This window comes from Pinus tabuliformis, chromosome 1_1, assembly GCF_031772625.1.
Source record: "Pinus tabuliformis cultivar Carrire ecotype Pingquan chromosome 1_1, CPIR1, whole genome shotgun sequence".
Lineage (NCBI taxonomy): Eukaryota > Viridiplantae > Streptophyta > Pinopsida > Pinales > Pinaceae > Pinus > Pinus tabuliformis.
Window position 1 is genome coordinate 997,250,999 of NC_142297.1, and position 15,415 is coordinate 997,266,413.

The 15,415-nt window shown below is 31.9% G+C and overlaps 1 pseudogene; it reads left to right on the top strand.

Annotated features, from left to right (window-relative positions):
• Positions 1-12,816: 12,816 nt before the first annotated feature.
• LOC149217952 (patatin-like protein 2) lies at positions 12,817-14,515 on the top strand (annotated as a pseudogene).
• The last annotated feature ends 900 nt before the right edge of the window (positions 14,516-15,415 follow it).

Here is a 15,415-nt window from a genome sequence, read left to right on the forward strand (position 1 = left end):
CTCTCTGTTTTGTTTCGATCAACCTTTTTTTGATACAATTTCTTGCAATATTTAGATTTTCCTTTAGTGCTTGGAAGACTTTTGGGTTTCTTCTAACTAATGTTTAACTGTTGGAAACTTTGTCTTGATAATGGAAAATTCCTTCCATTTAGGAGACTCATAATTGTACAAAGCTTTAAATGGGGTCATTTTTTCTAAAGTGTGGAATTGTACCACCATTCGACGAGTTGTAACCATTGAGCCCACTTATTTTGTTTTTTTGTTATGTAAAAATGAAGGTAAGCTTCTAAAGATTTATTGACAACTTCTATCTGACCGTTTGTTTGAGGATTGTATACTAAACTCATGTTGAGGTATGTTCCGATATGTTTGAAAAAATATTTCGAGAAATTCCCCGTCTCTATCGCTAACAATGACCTGGGGAAACCCATGTAGTTTGTGGACATTCTTGCAAAATATCTCAGCAATTTTTTTTTGTTGACTATGATTTCTTCATTCTATGAATTGTGCATACTTAGTGAGTCTGTTGACTACTATGAGGATTTTTTATTTTCCATTTGACAAAGACAACCCTTCGATAAAGTCCATTGATATTTCTTCCTACTTTTGGTTTGGAATATTTAATGGATGGAGCAGTGTGGGGGTCATAATGTTCTCATTTTTATTTCTCTGGTATTGATCACGCTTTACTACATATTTTTGAATATCATTATTCATTCCTTTCCAGAAAAATTATTGGCATGCGTTATAGTAGGTTTTAAAGAAACCTACATGTCTTGTTGATAGTGAATCATGAGACTCCTTAAGAACTTTGGATTTAAATTTGGATTTTGGGCTTAGGTAAATTCTTCCTTTATACCAAAGAATATCGTTTTTCCATTCAAATTTTGAATTCTAAGTTGGATTATTGATTATAGTACATGTTTCTGGATATTTTTCATACTCACTTTGAATTTCGTTAAGCCATTCTTGGACTACAATCTAGATTGCAAGTAATGATGACTCTTCATCTTTTCTAGATAGAGCATCTATTACTATGTTTTCTTTCCCTTTCTTATGTAATATTTCCACGTCAAAGGAAACAATTTTTTTGATCCATTTTTTCTATTTTTTAGAAAGTGTATTTTGTTGGAGGAGGTGTTGAAGACTATTATGGTACGCTCATATTAAAAAAATACTTCCCAAAAGATATTGTCTCTACTTGGCTATCGCATGCATAATGGCGAGCATTTCCTTGTTGTATGTAGACTTAAGAAATTCCCTTTTATTGAACTTCCTGTTTTTAAATTCTATTGGATGGACACTCTGCATTAGCAATGCTCATATTCCAAAACCTAAAGTGTCACATTCAATTACAAGGGGCTTTGAAAAGTCTGGATTTGCTAATAGAGGTGGATTGGACATAATTTCATTTAAGGCTTCAAAACACTTTTATGCCTTATGATCCAATTGAAATGTGTTTTTCTTTGGAAGGTTTGTTAAAAGTGCAATTACATGAGCATAGTTTTGAATAAGCCTTCGATAGTATCTAGTCAACCCTAAGAATCCTCTTAACTTGGTGATGTTAGTTGGCTTGGGCCATTCTTTTATAGCCTTGATCTTATTAGGATCTACTTTTACTCCTTCCTTGGATATTATATGTCCAAGGTACTCAACTTATTATTTCCCAAAAGTGAATTTAGACATCTTCACGTAAAACTGATGTTCTTCTAAGATATTGAGTGACTTGTTCCAGATGTTGTAAATGTTCCTTCTATGTTTGACTATAGACTAGAATATCGTTAAATAAAACTAGCACTAACTTCCTTAGATATGGTAGGAATACCTCATTCATGGTAGCCTGGAAGATTGCTGGAGCATTGGTTAGCCCAAAAGGAATTACCTTAAACTCGTAATGGCCTTCATGAACTTAAAAGGAAATCTTCATTATGTCTTCAGATCTTATTCTGATTTGGCAGTATCCGGATCACAAGTCCAATTTTGAAAAGCACTTGGATCCATGATGTTCATCTAGCATTTCATCTATAAAGGGAATATGGAACTCGCTTTTAATTATTATCTTGGTCAATCCTCTATAATCTATGCATAATATAAATGACCCATCCTTTTTTGGGACTAGAACCATCGGAGCAATGTAAGGACTTATACTTTTTGTGATGATACCACACTTTAAAATATCATGGACTAATATTCGATTTTAGTTTTTTGATTATGTGGATATCAATATGGATTGATGTTAACATGATTTAGTCCTGATTTGACTTTAATTATGTCTACAATTTCTCTCTCGGGTGACATCTATAGTGGAAGATTTTGTAACACCTTCTTGTGCTTTTGAATTAATTGCTGAACTTCAGGTGGTTCTTCGATAATCAATTTTGAAGCCAACATTTCCATTTGATGACATTGCACTATGTAAGTTGGTTCTCCCTTTCAAATCAAATTCATCATCTAGGAGTATGATACAATTTTATTCTGAGGTGGTTGACAAACATATAGCTTATATTTATGCCCTTCCCATATAAACTTTATGAATTGCTTTTGATGGTTGGAAGAGTAAGTGCCTACAATTTGCAACTATTGGATACCTAGGACCAGATCCAAACCTCCTACGGTACTGTGTAAAGTTGGGATCCTAGATTGTAGTACTGAATATGCAATTTGACCTTTTGTAATTTTCGTACTTTTTCAATCTTATTTCCTTTTGCTACCATCACTTTCATATTAGGCATTGGATATGTGAATATGTTGAGCCTTTTCGCAATATTTGAGTCCAAAAAATGGTGAGTGATTCATGTATCTATTAGAACCATTATATTTTTTTTTTGATGTGTCCTCTTAACTTTAATGTTTGGCACTGATATATTCCTATCATGGATGATAATGATACTTGCGGAATATTTATGTTATCTGATTTTGTTAAAAAATGCTTAGAATACTCAAATTCTTCTATGTTTGATTCTTCACTATCAAAGTCATTGGTTGCTTCACATTTATACAAGTTCTAGGTATCCTTTCCTTTAACACACTTGTGTCTAGACTCCCATTTTTTGCCACAACTCTTTCATTTAACTTCTTTCATCATTTGCATTTCTATATTAGTTTTTCCTCCTTCACGTAGTGATGGTGGAACCTAACTTGTATTCTCAATGTTAGAAGTATGGGGAAACCTTCATCTCAAATAAACTTTCAATTTTTGGTAGCTATGTTCTTTCAAACTTCTTTTCTGTGAGTTTTGTTTCTTCCTTGCTTCTTCTAGAGATGTGATGTCGTGAAGCCTAAGGTCATTATGGAGATACATTTTAAGTCCAGTGATGTATGATTGAATAAGACATTTTTATGATATTGCAGGTACTAGTGTAGCTAAATTTTTTCATTCTCTAGTATATTCGTCCACATCTCCTTTTTGTTGTAGCCTAGTGAGTGTTGTGAAGAACTCTTCTTCTTTGACACCTTGGAACCTTTTAAAGAAGGCATCTCTGAATTTCCTCCAATTGATAGCATGTGATGATTTATTCCACCATATATTCCAATTATATGCTTCGCCTTCCATTTGCATTGATGCATGCTTGATTCTTTCATTGTTATTGTCAATACTATAAATATTGAAATATTCTTCTGCCTTATTCCACCATGCTACAACGTGTTTCTGGTTATCGTCAAATTTGGACAGTTTGAGTTTTCCTCTGCGTTGATATGTGGCAACTGATGGAGCGAAGAAGGGAAATTGGGTCGAGATCTGCATATTTTGAAAATTCATGTTACTATTTTTTGGATTGAGAATGGAAGATGTATGTGGAGATTCAGGGATACGAGGTGAGTCTGATGGGTTTGATGTATATGAAGAATCTAGTTGTTGAGTTGCTTCAATATTCTGATGTTGTAGATCAACTAGAATATTCAATCTTTGACAGATCAGGGTCAACAACCCCATTTCTTGAGTGTGATTCTGATCAACCTTATTTGAAAGGGTTGTGTGGTCCCTTCGAAGGTCATCATAATCTTGCTGGAGTTGGTTCTTCATACTTTTTGTTGTATCCTGGAGCTTCTTAATGTCCTCGACATTTCCTTTGATCGTATTCTCAAGTTCTATCATTTTTTTACTAAATATGCTCATCGTCATTGATGAAATTGATCGAGTGTGTGGTGGTGTATAGTGATCCAAATTAACTTAATTCCTTTTCTTGAACCTACTTTTTTTTTAATTTATACTTTTATATATTTATTAATTAATTTATATAATTCTAATTATATAATATGATTATATATTTAAGAATTATATGATTAGTTAATCAAAACACACACACACACTCACATATATTCTCATATATATATGAATTTAACCAATTGGAGTACGAATGCTATACGATGCGATGGATAAAATTGAATAAAGGTAGGAGCTCTTTGTTTATTGCGACGTCTATGGGTTTAGATGATGGCTGGTTGGTACACGTAGTAACAGGGGAGACAAAACGGACAGGCAAAGAAAGGTTATGGCTGGGAGAAGCAGGGATTGTGAATGCATTATGATGGAGGACAATGGAGCTCGACGAAAGCACAAGCATAGTTAGCAGTGGATGGAGGACAATGGAGCTCGATGAAAGCACAAGCACAGTCAGCAGTGGATGGAGGAAGACGGAGCTCGGTTGGGTGGTATTTGGAGACAACAAAAGCATGAGATGTTAGAACAATCGTGGATGGTGCGAGGAGCAGAACAGGTCATGAAAAGTGGTAGGAGGAAGTGACTCAAATGTTGGCTCTTGCAACAAATGGAGTGATCAACAACATTAATGGAGGACGTAACGTGGCTCTGATACCAGATGGGGTGATCACAACTGAATATTGTAATTGACAATTATTAAACATACATATTTTATTAGAAAACTCAATGATGATTACAATGGTTGGAGGGCACTGGCTTAAATATAGCCTTGGTGCCTTTACATGACATACTAAACATTAATACATATTACTTTACATAACATACTTAAAGAGTACACATGGGCTCTTTGGGAAGATACCCAACATTATGGCCATCTTTTTGAACTCTGTGGTGTGCTCTTATACACTCTACCCTTGTTTTTTCTTGAAGTAGTGTCATCGGATCCACTGGTGCTCTACATACCTAATAGGGTAAAATTGTGATTTTACGAGGGTTTTGAAATCCTCCCACTTAGTCACTGGAGGATATCCCTCCAACCTTAGGGTCTATGTGTGGCTTTCCCACCAAGTGACGACATGGCCCTCTAATTTTAGTTGCGCAAATGAAATCTTATGTTCTTCCTCAACATGATGGACACTAAAATAAACTTTTAGTTGCTACAACCAACAATTTAGCTTTAGAGTGTCGATCTCACCTTGGTACAACTTGCTATTGACATTTGCTTCCATTTTGAATAGGGATTGTGAATGGTTCATGGCACTTAAACTTGGTTGATATTTTTTGGGTCCTTTCTTCGGCTAGTTCTATGTTTATTCTCGATCGTCTGATCTCCCCTCTAATTTTTCCTCTACATTATAACCCCCATATTCTCCAAATAGCCTGAGATTATTTCTCAAGGCCGACATGAGGAGATTCATATTACGACTTATATCTACAACTTGTGCTTCTAATCACAAAAAACTCTCCTATGCAATATCACAAGGGTCATTCACATATTTGTCGACCATGATTAGGGTTTTATAAATTTTGTCCTAACCGATTTGGATCCCCTGTAAATATCCACAATCTACTCAAAGACTCCTTCTATGACACTAATATGATCTACAAACTATTGTGGATATTCCACTGAATAGTTGGTCACAATACATCCGATACACCTATATTTAAAAATTAGAAATCTACACTATTAGGGTTTTATTTCTCTTTAGATTTTTTGATCTGTAGATTACTGTTGGTTGTTTGTGCATGCAAATTAAAATTATGCAGAAAATAGAGAATAATGAAATAAAAATTCACAAACCACGATTTGACACAATATATGACCTAGGAAACCCTTTTGAGAGAAAACACAACTAGAAGATGAGGCAAATTTTCTCTCTTTCTCTGAATAAAAAATGGTTGCAACTACAAAGAAGTATGGCCTGTGGCCCATGGGCTACTACAGTGCACAAATCCTTTCTATGTGGCCTATCTTCTATCCCTCTCGGTTATTTTTGCTCATATGTGGAACAAATGCACTCGAAAGAATGGAATCACTTTTCCTCCCAGTGGCTCAGATATAACACAACCTAATAGCCTACTAGTGGTTAGGTTTGACTACCTCAACTCTTAACCAAAGTTACAATATGGAATCTTCTAGAGTCTTCTTCATCATAATCATGTGGTTAGCTGCTTTTCCATGAATAATGGGGGTTGATGTGACATCCTCTTGAATTATGGTGGTGATAATAGGAAGGCCAACTTCTTAATGGCATAACCTTTTCATACTGACTCTAACTGATGCGATTATTGCACCGTTGTAAAGGTCCCTTTGTGTAGAATATGAAAAAAGGTGTTGTGCTAAAGCAACAAAGTTTTACCCCCAAAAAATGTTGTTTGATGCCTCAAAATCATTAGAGAAATTTTGAGGTCTAAAATGGGCCTCCTAGGGAATATTATAAATAATAGTGGAAATAATAAAATAAGATTTTATTACACCATCAAATTTTAGAGGCAAAAAGAAAAAACTACTTTTTCAGCTCGTATTTTCAACTTATCTCCCTACAATTTTACTCAAATTTCGAGCGAGAGCGCTCATTAGATGCAAAATTTAATTCCTCATCAAATTAGTATCCATGTTTCATAATTTGATAGACCATGCTACAAGAAAAATGAGGAATAGATGAGAAAACATGATTTGCAATCATGTTTTTCATGTATTTCTCATTTTTCAGATAGGAGGGTCCATCAAAAGTATGAAATATGGGTACTCCTTGGATGAAGAATTAAATTCTACATCGATGAATTATTCCGCTCGAAATTGTAAAACCATAGGGAGATAAGTTGAAAATACAAGTTGGAAAAGTAGTTTTATTATTATTATTATTATTTTTTTTTTACTCTAAAAATGGTGAATCATACCCCATCGTTGATATCATGAATTTGAATCCTATTGGTTCTTATAAATTTGATTTTGGTTGTACATTTTTGTTTTGAGGCCCATTTTAGACCTCAAAATTTCTCTAATGCTCTCAAAAGGTTTTAGACCATAGATTTCCAAACTAGGTCCCACCAGTAAAAATGGTCCCGTGAGCTGATTCCTCCACTTTTTCCACTCTGAAAGCATCGAGATTGATGAAAAACAATATAATGATCCAATCCATATCAATAGGACTCTTCCCATACATTGTACGAGGTGTATTTGAGAGAGAACTTATAGAAGAAGAGAGAGGACCAACATTATATTGTGAAAGAGAAGGTTCCATTAAAACATGGTAGGAATCACCTAGATGAGAACCTACATGTTGATCAAAGAAAGCATATTTAGATCCATTTGAAGAATTTTTTGAAAGAAGTAATGATTTGATAGATCTTGGTGGATTATGAGTAGGAACTTTGCTTAAAATAACCTCTTCGTATTTAACCACCTTATGAGTCATCATGGTGGTCCTTAAAATGTTTCAATGTAACAAACTAGAACATAGCAAGTGTCTAGAGATATTAATGTGTTTCTCTTTTCATTTGGAGCATGGTTTATGCATTGGATACAAATAATGTGAAATAGATTGTTTGTTTCCATATGTTTTATCATTAGGAGTCATAAATGTGACATCACAAGAAGGTATTCTATTGATGGCATGGGATATTCAAGCCACTACCTCTCCCCATGTTGAAGGCTTCATATACTTGGACATAAGCATGCAATGAGTCATCTCCATGATAGGCCTATTATTTTGTTTTTTTGCTCCATTTGTTGTGCAGTGTAAGGAACAATGTTCTACCAAGAGATGCCTTAAGATATGAGAAATGTTTGGAAAGCATTGCTTATGTATACATCTCCACCATAAATGTTGAGACAATTTATCTTCTTGTTGTTTTGATTTTAAACAAGTGATTTGAATTACTAGGAATTTCCAAAAACCTAATCTTAGATTTAATGGTGTGTACCAAAAAAAATGTGAAAAATAATCAATAAAGGTGAGGAAGTACTTAGCTCCCCTAGTATAAGATGTAGTCATAAAGAGATAAATATTACAATAAATTAATGCAAGATGCTAGAAATCTTGCCTTGTTTTGTCCTTAGGAAAGGACAATCGATGATGTTTCCCCATTCTATACCCCTCACAAAGATCATTGGTTGGTACTGTGTGGAATATTATCAACCATATGTAGCAAACTTATATTTTGCAAAGATCCATAATTGATGTGATCGAGGCACTAATGGCATAACTTCCTAGTGTAATCAACATTAGCTACAATAATCATAAACCCTTCTCTCTTTGAGGAAGGAGTCTTCTCCAACTGGTACATATGATCAGATATATCAAAATATCTCAAGGAAGCCACTATGGAACCATCATTTATGTCCATTTCAACCAATCAATCGAACAAAAAAATCACTTTTTATTGGTTTATTTAATGCAATAAATATAACGAATAATTGGCCTAACAACTAGAACATGAAGAACATTTTCAAACTGTATTGTATCCATGATGACATAACGTGAAACTTACATGGTTGAATTTTCACCAGTAACCACTTTCTCTCAAATGCTTTGTTGTCTATAATCAAAAGAGAAGGTGTTCATGTTTAGTAATATGTCAAGAAGCTCAAAAATCAACAATCCATTTTCGTTGGGAGGAATATTATCATAGTGCAAAGTGTACTGCTAAATGTGTAGTTGAGAAGATTGAAAAATCTCATCACAAAGGTTTTCAGTGCTGTTATAGTTTTTGAAAGCTCACTAATTTTATGAAAGCAAGGCAAGACTTGAAGGGATTTGAGATAACATTTGGATCGACTTGATCTTGTGGGGTGACAATGGTATTTCACCTATATTCCTCAAAGTAACTTGATGCTAAATGATATTAGAGAAATCCTCCTCAAGAATAGGAGTTACAACAAAGCTACCAACTTAACTCGAACATTACCGAGTTCTTGCTTTTTCAAAGGTTGCATTTAGTGGCTACTTTTACCCTTGAGTCAAAAAGTGATGCTACCATAGCACCCTTATTTTATGGGGTGGTTAAAATTACAACTTATTTGACTCCCAAATCGAAAAAGCGGTGCTTCTAGTAGCACCACTTTTATTTTTTTGGTTAAAATTACAAATTAATTGAAATTATGGCCTTAATATCTAGTACTCTTGAAAATAAAGTAAAAAACACAAAATCAACTCTAAATATAAATGTGGTATTGCTTGATTTTTTAAAATTGGTTATTATTTTTTAATAATTTATATTAAGAAATAATTAAATTGAGAGAATAAACTGTAAATAATTTTTAAGTGGAAAAAAAACAATTTAGAGAGAAAGATAGAAACTATTTTCTTTTAAAAGAATTGCAAAAGACATTTAAAAGTAAAAACAAAATAAATAAATAAATAAATAAATTTTAGCTTTTAAACCTCCCCTCACTCTCAAAAAAAACACTAAATAAAATCTTATAATAATAAAAATACATTTTTTTTATGGTATAAAAATACAGATTTATTGTAGAGAAAAAATTTCTGAAAAAAAAAAAAAAAAAAAAAAAATAAAAATAAAAATAAAAACGAAAACGAAAAGAAAATGAAAATGAAAATGAAAATGAAAATGAAAAAAATGAAAATGAAAATGAAAAAAAAAATAAATAAAAAATAAATAAAAATAAAAAATAAAGCAATAAAAAGATGGGGGTGATGTATAGCATTACAATATCCTCTCTCCCCATTGAATTATTTGTATCACATACCTTCTCCTTGGGTGTGACATGCACTGTGTTACACCCTTCCTCAAATATTGATCAATATGCACTATATTGTGTGGATAAGATCCTTTGCATGATGCAAAATGAAAAGTTGGTCATGGACATAAAAGCTTGGAGAATGTGATGTGTCACATGGACAAGATCTTTCACATAGAAAATATTTTGTCCTAACATGATTTATTGCATGGAAAGCAATTTTTTGTGTGACAAACCACAAAAGAGAAAATATTGTGTTGTGTAAAAGAGTTTTTTTTATTCATGCAAAATGTTCAAAAAGAAAGAATTTTAGAGAGTAGTGTTTGAAAACCATGCATTTTTTTTTAGTTTTGAAGTAAACAAATGTTCCCTTTTCAAAGAGCTTTGCATTTTGGATATTGAATGGTAAAGGTGATTTATTCTGGTCCTTTAATACCATGTTACAAGGTATATAAATAAAATGTTACATTAAATTTTGATATGTTACGACAATGGCATTATGATAATATGTTAAAAGATATATAAATAAATTTGAGGTTAGATTTTGATATGTTACAATATTGACATATAACATGCAATGTAGGTAAAATGGCAAGCAACACATCTCTAGTCTTAAACATCACTCCAACATGATAGATGCATTGTGCTAAGATTAGCGATACAAACTCTCAATTAGACATAACTAATTTATACGTACAAAAGCAAAGAATGAGATATTCTAAAGAAACTAAAATTCTTGTTGCACCATAGAAACACCTCTACAAAACTCTCCCTGCCAATAATCTTTCTTTCAATAATCACACAAATCAATGGCACCATGGACATCACAAGGACACTCAATTTTTATTTGTCTCAAGTTTTTAACATCTTGTCTGCCATTGTTATAACCTCCTGCTACTACCGACATATTTGCATGGAGAAAACTTGAAGAGTTCATATAGAATATCCCTATTTAATTTTGAAGGTCATACCAATTTCCTTCAGTGTTCATGAGCCATGCATAATGCCCTACACCACCACACATAGCCTGCATAAGGAATACTTTGGCCTACATGTGATATATGGTAACCAAATTGAATAGTAGTGCACAGTATTCATAATAAATTGGTCTTCCACCACCAAAATGTATCCTTTTAGTTTTTAGTTTTGGTAAATTTTGCATAATGTTTCACTCTAATCTGCATTTTGAGTGCCCTTGGGACTATTGGAAAGAAACGATAAACACAAATTTCAATGCTTTTCCAAGCCCCTTTTATTTTCCTTTTGATTAGTAGCGAGCCTTCGTCACTAGCTAAGGCATTCCTGATTAGCATAATATTTGAAGTAAAACACCATGGAATGAAAGAGTTTATCACCTTTGTGACAAAGGTGACACTAAGAGGGTTGAAGAAGAAAAACACTTTCTCTTAAACTCTGAAAGATATACCTAGATTAGATCTCAATTTCAAAATATTTGTCATAGTACCAACATTCCTAACATCTTAAATTAACAAAATTAAGGTGATCTTGAATTGCTTTTCTTAATGTTCTCCTGAGTACAAAAATAAAACTTTAAAATTCCAAATAATCTCTTACCTTTTAAAGTTTTGATAAATTAATTTCGATCCCATTGGATATTAATCATCATCTTCAATAGAAATTTAATTATTAATATTTTAATAAAATTTTATATTATATTCAACAATGTGTGCTTGTGTATTCAATTGAGTTTAGTTCAAGTGGTTGGGAGAAATAGTGTGATCTCCATCTCGATTCAATTCTTGCATGTGAAATTTTAAGTTTATAATGAGTATTTCTTGTAATGGTTTGAAGTCTTGTTGTCTAAATAGTCCCTCGAAAACCAAAACATATATATTTCTCTGAAAAAAAGAGAGGATAAAATAGATTTCCAAAAACACACTACAAAGCTACTTATGATATCAACCTGAGGATTACCTAAGGTAAATCCAACATAAAACTATTTAGATTTAAATGAAATTATCTTTTTAAAATATTATTTTTAATTAAATTTATTATTCATGAATATTATTTTTTAATTTTAATATCTTTCCAATGGCATTTTTAAAATCAAAAGAGAGTATCTTATAAATAAAAATATTTTAAATTAAATCTGATATTTATTAAAAATATTATTATCATTTCTATATTAAATAACAATTTCAAATATAAAAAATCAACTATAATTATTAATAAAAATAAATAATAAATTTAAGGAAACATGTTAATTTGGTTTATCTTGAGTTATTGGTAGGAATGGTTGGGATCCTTCTCATCTATATTCAATTTTTACAAGTGATATTATAAACTTTGATGTAATGAGTTCGAGCCTTGTTGTTGAGAATGAATGGTCCTTAGAGGGCCAAAACATGTATACTGGTATGAAATATAAAAGCATTTTCCATGTGAATTATATAGTCATAGTCAATTGGGATCATCTCAGGTGATTGAGAGGAAGGAATGGAATTCTCCCACTGAAGTTCAATTTCCGCATGTAACATGACAAATATTGACAATATGTGTATTTCTATATATATAATTCATTTTTATAATCATTTTTATTTTCATATAAGATAAAAAATCTTGAACATTCTCCATAAAAATTATACAACAAAGAAAATTTATTCATTCAATTCACATATATAAAAACTAAAGATAAAGGGAAATGAAAAGGATCACAGATTAGAACCATTATGCACAATCTAATTCAAGGTTAAGAAAGCAATAATCTTTATTTCAAAAAAATATATCAAATTAAATGTTCGGGGATGTCATTTACAAATAATTTCATTTTAGTCCATTATTATTATAATAACACAAGCTTGATAAGAATTTCATAATATGTCATTTTATGTTTTCATTTGCCTCGTAGGTTGCATGTTTCAGTTATTCCGAAGAGAAGAATACTCAGTTAAATTTGGTTTTCTTATTTCCACTGTGTGTATCTGCAACCATGGCGTCAGTCTATGACGTTCTTCCGTTGCACTACTATCATTCTTTCTTCATTGAGTGTTTGTACTTAATTGAAATAATGAAAACACTTTTAATCATCGACGGAGGGGTTAATGGGATCATCCCAGTGACTATCATTCAATTCCTGGAGAAAGAGAGCTTTAGGTAATATTATACTCAAGTTGATTCTCAACAATTCTAGTTCTAAAAGTTTGTGTTGAGCTTTTATTTTTAGGATATTTATCAACTATGCTAAATATAATTTTATGGTGATTTTCATGACATGAAATTGATGATATAGACATTAGAATAGTTGATCATGAGGACGGGCACTGGAGGATTAATTGTTGCTAGGTTAACTCTTCCAAATAAAAAAAACGTCCAATGTTTACTGCAAAAGATATCAAAAGTTTTTATATGGACAATTGTACTTCCATTTTTCCATCACCGAAGAAGTTAGTATTTGCAATATTTTTAGGGTTTTAATGTTACAACCTCTATGTTCAATATGCTAGCAGAAAGTTGAATCAATTTAAATGAATTATTGATAGGCGATTTTTTTGGATGGTTATGGGAACAATATAGGGCTTTGGCGGGGCCCAAATATTCTAGGGATTTCCTATGCAACACCATAAAAAGAGTATGTAGGGATAGAAGGTTAAGTGGGACTCTAACAAACATTGTAATTCCTATATATTATATAGATTTACAACAACAAATAATCTTCTCATCTTCTAAGGTAATATTTATCAGATCTGAGCATTCTAATCTTGAAATTAACTCCAATTCCAGTTTAACAAATATAATATTCCAAATCTCTTTATAGTCTAGGAGAAATGAGTTGAAAGATGCATTTTTATCTGATGCTTGTATTGGGACCTCGGTAGCTCCAACATATCTTCCTGCTTATTCCTTCAAAATGCAAGACTCTCTGGGAAATCCTAGAAACTTCAATTTAATAGATAACAAAGTTGCAACTAATGATCCAGTAAGTCGTGCCGATATATTTTTCCATCACCATCTCAAAATTGGTAACTATTGTTTAAATTTCAATTTTGAAAGTCACTGCATAACAATTTTGTCTGAGACATTGTGCAATTAACTTATTGTCATTTAGAATAATCTTGCAAACGTTACTTGCAGTAAACCATGTGTTGATAGAAGTCATCCCTTGCAATTCGAATCCACCACTGTGGAAACCAAGTATTTATTTAAATTTGAAAGAGAATGAGTTAAGCAAGCTTCTGGTTCTTTCTCTTGGAATAGGACAAAAAATAGCTAGTTACAAGGCCACAGGCACTTCAAAATGGGGATTATTTGGATGGTTAACTAAGGATAGTAAAGTGCCTTTAATTGATATCTTAATGCAATCAAGTGCAAATATGGTGGACATTCAGGAATTGTTCTTGTTTAGAGCCATTAACATGCATACATACTAAGAATCCAAGTCCTTTTCTTGCACCTTCCATATATAATTCACCGATGGATTTTGTTAGAACAAATCCATATTCAAGATATATAACACAATGTGTCATTGTGATCAAGAACCCCACTTAGGAGATGATAGAAATTCATTGGATTTATCCGCATAGGAGAATCTAAATGGCCTGAAAGCAATAGGGAGCGATAATTTGAACAAGTTTGTTGCAAGTGTAAATATCGAGACATACTACTATGATAAAATGCCAGGACAAAACTAGAAGGCTAACAGGGATGCATTGACTAAGACATTGTAATTATTATTAAAAATATGTCAATTTGAATAAATCACTAAATAAAGCGTTATCAGAGCAACAAGTCATATGAATTGGTTTGACAGAATGTATTTATTTGGCAGCTTTTCCAAAATACTTTCACATGAATGAAAGTCACGAGCTAATGGCAACCACTTTGATTCTTGAAATTTATAGAAGTTTCCTTTTTCCTCACGGTTAAGGTTAAGTTGTAATTTGCTCTGAGATGATATTGATATATCCTTTACTTTGATACCTAAGTTATCTTGGACATGTAATTTGGAAATTGAAGATTTGTGCATCTTTCATTAATTACATTTTTATTAATTTGGAAAAATTTAACACTTATATTAGGCATTTTTTCTTATTTGTGGACCAATTTATTGTTTTAGTGTATATAAAATTAATTAAAAATTCAAATTCATACTTTCAAGATATATATATAATTTCATTTCCATCTTATTCATTAATATTACTAAACTTTATTATTATTAATTTTTTCATCTAAAACATTTAGACAATGTGTTGACATAGCCTCATCTTCAACATCCCTTAAATATGGAAGAACCTTGATTTGCTTGAGAGTCTTTGCACTTTATCTAGCCTAAGTTTTGAATCTTAGTTCTTATTTGTTTTAGTGAAGTTTTGAATGCATAAATAAAATCACCTTTTTGAAATTTTCTAGGTACTTTGATTTTAAAAATCCTTCGCTATGTTGGGAACAAAAATAATAGAAAATAAATTAAATCATTTATTAATTAGACTAAGGTTTTATGATTAAAATATTTATTATGTCATGAATCTTTGCTATTTTAATAGCTTGCAAATTGACATAGGAATCTACCTGCACATAATTCATGTATACAA